Genomic DNA, 7,076 nt, shown 5'->3' on the forward strand with positions numbered 1-7,076 from the left:
TTTGCCAAGGATGCTCAGAAACACAACCAGGCCCACACGCATGGTTTATTGTGAATGAGAATAGCTTGACGCTGACTTTTTTCCTGGCATCGCAAAACCTGTTTGTTGGCAACATATTGCTCATCGAGCATTAGATCACCTGTTTAGGACTGAGCGGGAAAAACGCGAGTAACCTCAGGTGATGTTTGAGTGCTACCATAGGCTGTGTGGCACACCTGATTGGGGTAAACATAGGTCGAATTGATTATGTACAACATGATGCACTGAGATTACAGTTGTGGTCATCTGCCAAATTCTGGGAAGAAAAATGATCAGTGCTGTTGCTTTTTGTCCCCTTTTAACTCGTGAACCCTAACATCTGGCAGAAACACAGCGTGACTCGTCTGCGTCATTTCACAGATCATCATGTATTAATTACACACATGCTTTTCACACAGCATGATGTGATCTCCCTTGATGGATTTGAGGGAGCCCAGGACCATAAATAGCCCACTCCAGTCAAAGGTAGTTTGAGGTCAACAGCTCAGAACAGGCATATGACACGCTGGATCACAGCGCAATGAGCTCCTGCTTCCAAGAGCACGGATGGAGAAACAAAATAAGAGTGAGAGCTAGCTTCATTGAGTAGGTTAGATTCATGTTTTAGTCTGAATAATGTTGCTGTTTGAATTTTGTGTGAATTGTTCTGGATATAACTCCATTTAGTGACTGTCTAGCTGTGCAGACATGATGCAAGGTAACGGTGGCAAATGATTAAAGCATGGCTCATTCTGTTATTATGTTATGAGCATCAGGCTAGTGTGTGTGTGTGTTTGGGGAGGGGGACCACAGTCATGGCTCACTAAGTCTTTGAAGCGAGCTGAGAGATTATCGCCAAAATGCAAGTGCTCACAGCTGTGTCTGGCATGACCGAGTGTCTGTGTCTGTGTGTGTGTGTGTGTGTGTGTGTGTGTGTGTGTGTGTGTGTGTGTGTGTGTGTGTGTGTGTGTGTGTGTGTGTGTGTTCTTGTACTTGCTACATTGTGAGAACCATTTTCTGCATTTAACTATCAAAGTGAGGACATTTTTACAAAGTGAGGACATTTTGGCCGGTCCTCACTTTGAAACAGCCATGTTTGAGGGTGAAGACTTGTTTTTAGAGAACAGGTATGAATTGAGGTTTGGTTAGGGTTAGGGTAAGGATTAGGGTTAGGCGATCAGTTGTGATGGTTAAGGTTAGGGTAAGGCTCTAGGAAATGCATTACGCCTATGGATGTCCTCACTAAGATAGAAGTACAAACATGTGTGTGTGTGTGTGTGTGTGTGTGTGTGTGTGTGTGTGTGTGTGTGTGTGTGTGTGTGTGTGTGTGTGTGTGTGTGTGTGTGTGTGTGTGTGTGTTCTTGTACTTGCTACATGGTGAGGACCAATTTCTGCATTTAACTATCAAAGTGAGGACATTTTTACAAAGTGAGGACATTTTGGCCGGTCCTCACTTTGAAACAGCCATGTTTGAGGGTGAAGACTTGTTTTTAGAGAACAGGTATGAATTGAGGTTTGGTTAGGGTAAGGATTAAGTTTAGGGAATCAGTTGTGATGGTTAAGGTTAGGGTAAGGCTCTAGGAAATGCATTACGCCTATGGATGTCCTCACTAAGATAGGAGTACAAACGTGTGTGTGTGTGTGTGTGTGTGTGTGTGTGTGTGTGTGTGTGTGTGTGTGTGTGTGTGTGTCTTTCGTGTCATGCTTTAGTTTGCATGAGTGTATGTTTATTTATATGTTGTTTCACCATGTTCTGTATGCGTGAACATGATATGCTGCAGAATATCCATTATCAGTTATTCAGACACAGAAGAGGATAATAACATGCAAGGGAAAGAAATCAGTGCCAGCTCTATTGTGTGTGTAATCTGGTGTGTGTACGCATCCAGAGCTTTAATTAAAAATGGATCACAGAGCCTCTGAAAACAATCCAAACTTAATGTTATCTCTTTTTCAGAATATTATACCCAGAGCTCTGTAACTGTGTGGACTGTACTTGAACATTCTTAGTCTGACTAACTAATGTTTATCATAAGTTCAAATTTGGTTTCTGTATTATGTATACACTAAGTCACACTGGGTTTGGATGAGAGAGTTAATAGTTTTACTCAGAGGGAGGCCTAAAGAAGACAAAGCTAAAAATAATACCATTAGCGCTGTCCTTAATAGGCAGAAGAAGAAGGAGAGAGAGAGAGCGAGAGAGGAGGATGAAGAAGGCAGAAGAGCAAGGAGAGGACAATGACGTTAGTGCCTCACTTCAAACAGAACTCGGAAAGCTCAGCACTAAACGGCAAAAGAAACCCATCAGCACCAGCAAACCATTAAAGCTTGTGAGACAACCACTGAAAAATTTGTCAGCTACAACATGGTAGTACCAGCAATGTGCCAAAAACTGCAGTTCCTTCAATGGCCAGAGGAGGCAGACTCCAAAAGAAAGTAAATTTCCATTGCCCCCCATGTTAAAATGTCCAGCGTTACAGCAGAAAAAAACATGTTGAGACTGGTACAAAGGAATAGTTCCAGTCTCTATATCACATTTACTCGTTCATTACAACTTTACAAGACGGACATTTTTATGTCACTAACCCCTTCAGATTGTATTAAGGCTTAAAGTTATGCACTATTTAGGGTGTGGCCACTTTGAGTGACAGATGGTTGCCATCATAGGACAGCATACTACATACTGAAATTTGTTCTCATTAAGCACCTTGTAGTTTTCGAATGCAAATGTGAAAAGGGACGCTCATAACCAGTGGCGGCTTGTTAATAGGGGGCGCTTTACAAGTCCAGCAGCAGGCAAGTGACCGTGGACGGAGTTACACCCGGGGCTTCTCCCGCCTGTGTTATGCTAAACACAGCTGGCTAGCTGGATGTGAAGTTAGCAATGCTCTGTATTGCTTTCCCTGCTTGCTTTTTCAAAGTGTTGCCACTGAAGTTCTGTGGACAACAACGGGGGTCAGAGACCTGAAACATCTCTCTGAAAAATGCAAACGGCATGAAGGTAGCCGTAGCCACCTTGACAACAGCATGAAGCTACAGTTTTTTTGGCCGTGTTAGCATTGCTGAACAACTAGATGAGGGCTACAGAGTTGGCATTAGAAGGCACAATGAAGAGGTGACAAAAAATCATCACATACTGTCCAGGATAATAGACTGTGTGAAATTTTGTGGGGCCTTTGAGTTGGCTTTACGTGGCCATGATGAGAGTGAGAGCTCTGTTAACCCTGGGATATTTCGTGTGTTGGTGGAATTTGTTGCCTCTCTGGATGGAGCTTTGAAAGAGCACCTTGAAACTGCCACGGTTTTTAAGGGTACTTCAAAAACTGTCCAAAATGAGCTCCTGGACTGTGTGTTGTCTGTTGCAAGGGAGCAAATAATTAAAGAAGCCCAAAAGAGTGTTTTTGTGTCAATCCAGGCAGATGAGACAACAGATATTTCAACACAGTCACAACTTGTGCTTGTACTACGCTACATTGATGACAAACTGTGCAGGAAAGATTTTTTGAATTAATTCCTCTGCAGTCAGCTACGTCTGAGTCCATTGCTACTGCATTAACAGAGCGTATTGCTGCCATCATTCCTGAGGATCAGAAAAGCAAGCTAATCTGCCAGGCGTATGGAGCCAGTGTGATGAAGGGTGCCACTGCAGGTGTTCAGAGGAAAATCAAAGATGTGTACCCAAATGCCCACTATATCCACTGCTATGCACACCAACTCAACCTGATCATGCGGCAGGCCACCTCTCACATTTCCAAGGTGAGAATTTTTTTTCTGACCTGGTTGGATTTGCCAGCTTTTTTTCCAGATCACCCAAGCGTACAGCTGTTCTTGATAAAATGGTGGCCCATAGACTGCCAACATCCAGCAATGTCAGATGGAACTTTCACAGCCGAGCCATCAACACTGTGTTTGAGCACAGAGAGGATCTCATTCAGTGTTTTGAGAACATACGAGACTTGGGTGACTTTGATGCCAGTACCATCAGAGAGGTAGGAGCCATGGCCATGCTGCTGGAACATCAGGACTTTAAGTTCTTTCTGGAACTTTTTCACCACATCATGCCACATGTGGACCTCCTCTATGCCAAGCTCCAGAAGAAGAACATAGATGCAGTCCACATAAAAGTGAGCATCCAGCAGTTTGAACAGGATATCGAAAACATCAGGTAATAAGTATTCCTGTCAGTAATATGATCATCACATTTTTCAGCATGATCTCTTTTCCCCTTTTTGGTTATTATTATGACTTCTCCTTAGCCTTCACAGAAATTCTCTCCATTCCATGGGTGAGCAAAGAAGTGGCTGTCCGACAGCAAAGAGGCATCGGGCACTCAGTTCAGAGGATCGTCAAAGGGTTGCAGACAGTGGCGGCTCGTGACCACAATTACCGAGGAAGCCAGTGTGAACAACAAATTAGATTTGGTGTTTTAACTGTTATTTTCATGTAAATAAATCAGCCTACTGTTACAGTACCTTTATTCTGCCGACTTCTCATTCATTTCAATGAAAAAAAAAGAGGTTAAGTGCTCCAGGGGTTGTTCAGGGAGCCAGTAGACCGGTCAAATAGGAGACATGGCCAGCAGAAAAGCCGGTTAAGCTTGGCACTTCCCGTTAGCCACTCGTTTCTGGCATAGTTAGCTTCACAAAAAGAGCGAGCTTTTCCATTAGCTCTACATTTAGTTAGATTGAGCTTTGGAGTTGGCCTACTGTCCCTTTTGACTTGTAGTTGAACTTCAAAAGGAAGTTTTGTGAAGTTATTTTTTACAAGAAACTCAAGGTCCCTGTCACCATCCATTCTCTGGCTAGCTTGATGGCTATACTTGCTGTGTGGGCTTGGTGGCGCCTGGCGGGACAGCTGCATTAGTGTGGGTATTGTTCATCACAGTTTGTGATTGGTTGGAAGCCAGATTTGATCTGGCCTCCCTTATGTTTTTTTTAATGATGCATCGACCATTAAGCGATGAGCCTTGCTTCAATCTGATTGGCTAATACGGGCTGTTTTTTTCTCTAAGGGAGGCAAGGCGAAGCTGGCCTCTGAACAGACAGACAGCGCAGAGGGCATGAGAGACGTAGTGTAATGCACAAAAAGAGCTTGACAAGAGGGGCGCTGTTTTGCTCCTCACAAAGCAGAAATGCCTGATGTAGTGTTTTGACAACAAGGAATGACAAAAATATAAAACATAAAATACATAGTGGTGAAGATTATTTATATTTTTTCTTTCTTGCATATTTTTTGGGGAAGCCAGGCTTCCCTTGGCCTCCGTGAAAAACCGCCACTGGTTGCAGAAGAGGTGAGTTTACGTTCTAGAAATCTCATAGTCTATGTTTCATTGGAGGTTGTAATGTTTGTTAGAGGAGAAATGTGTTTTGAAATATGGCATTTAAATATGTCATTGTCATGTTGCAGAGATCATCTAATCACAATCTGTTTAATGAAAATTATTGAAAAATATTAAAAATCATGTCACAATTGCAGTAGTCAATAAGAGCAAGATATTTTTCCAAAACCATGCAGCAACAGAGGGTAACAGTGTCAACAAAAGTATATTCATTTCATATCTATTTTTCTCTATATGTTTTTGTGTCCTTCTCTCTGTAGATCTGCAACAGCATTCTGGGACACACCAAGGAGCGCTTCTCCTTCACCGACCATCTCGTCTGTGCAACCTTGTTGCAGGGGGACAGGTTTGAAGAACATCACGGGTCATTTCCTGAAGAGGCACTGCAACGCACTTTGAAGGCCTACCCGATGCTGAATGGAAGCAAGCTGAAGACAGAACTCGGTCTCATCTACAGCAAAGTAGAGTTCAGAGCCTGCTGTGGTGCACTGGACCTATTCTAGCTGTTCATGGAGAACAATCTTGAAGTTGTCTTTTCAGAAACTGTCAATCTTTGAAGGATCCTGATCACCACACCCATGACCACAGCTGAAGCAGAGAGGTGTTTCTCAACCTTGAAAAGAGTGAAAACTTTTCTCAGAAACACCATGACCCAGGAAAGGCTGAATGCCTTGGCCATGCTCTCCATGGAAAAGAGACTTGTTTGTGAAATGACAGATTTCAATCAGAAAGTCATTGATAAATTTGCTGGCCTGAAGGAGAGGAGAGCAAAATTTATGTTCAAGTAATTGTTTTGTTGTGTTGTAATGCCCGTCTGCTAGTGCACCCCCCCAAAATATTTTATCACCAGCTGCCACTGCTCATAACATAACATTAATTCTTTAAGGTTTTATCTGGTAACATGATTGGACAGTGATGTGAATCTGGAAGCTTTAAATAATAAGGTTTTGATTTGAGATGAATAGCGTTTGATTAATACTTAAATCACATACACCCTACTTTCTTGACTCCTTCAGGTATCAGGTATTTTCAAGTTGTAAAAGGCTCAAGACTGAATGACATCAAAAGCCATTGATTTTCAGGTCCAAATCAAAGTGTCAGTGTTTTTTGATCGTTGAATTGAGTTTGATTCACGTTATCAATTTTGTGAACGGATTCTGACTTGAGCTCAAGTCATGCAGACATTTGTAATGACTGATCACCATTAAAACAAGAAAAGCACTCAAAGAGCGCAGTAGTCTGCCAGGGCTGGTTGTTGTTCAGTCAATTGTTCCTTGTGTGATTTCTGACGGATAAGTCCCGATAAGTCCTCAGCAGTCGATTTGTAATAGGATCGCAATCATGTGATCTTTAGCAGGCAGCTGACAGTGTTCACTTGTTGTCATAGTGACAGTGATGTTGTGCCGTCATCTCGCAGTGATACAGAAATCTTCAAGAAATCCATGGATCCAGACTATAAGCCAAATGTGCCAAAATGTAATCAGTTGGTCATTGTGTAATTTCTGACCTTCCCTGAAAATTTCATCCAAATCCATTAGTCCGTTTGTGAATAATGTTGACAACAGATAGACAAACAGACAGACAAACTATGCCGATCGTCACATAACTCCACCACGTTCTTTGTCAGAGTAATAAAACACTGACAGATTGCTTCTTAATTTTGTGTGTTGTACGAAGTATAAAGGCTGAATTTATAAATCATCTCTCACACAGAAATTAA

The 7,076-nt window shown here is 42.3% G+C and overlaps 1 long non-coding RNA gene across 1 annotated transcript; it reads left to right on the forward strand.

The window, feature by feature from the left end:
• The first annotated feature begins 368 nt into the window (after positions 1-368).
• On the forward strand, positions 369-6,583 carry LOC127537517 (uncharacterized). The gene is made up of 2 exons (XR_007947232.1): positions 369-604; positions 5,617-6,583. It is a non-coding gene; the product is annotated as an uncharacterized LOC127537517 (long non-coding RNA).
• Positions 6,584-7,076: the final 493 nt, after the last annotated feature.

Source organism: Acanthochromis polyacanthus, chromosome 15, assembly GCF_021347895.1.
Source record: "Acanthochromis polyacanthus isolate Apoly-LR-REF ecotype Palm Island chromosome 15, KAUST_Apoly_ChrSc, whole genome shotgun sequence".
Lineage (NCBI taxonomy): Eukaryota > Metazoa > Chordata > Actinopteri > Pomacentridae > Acanthochromis > Acanthochromis polyacanthus.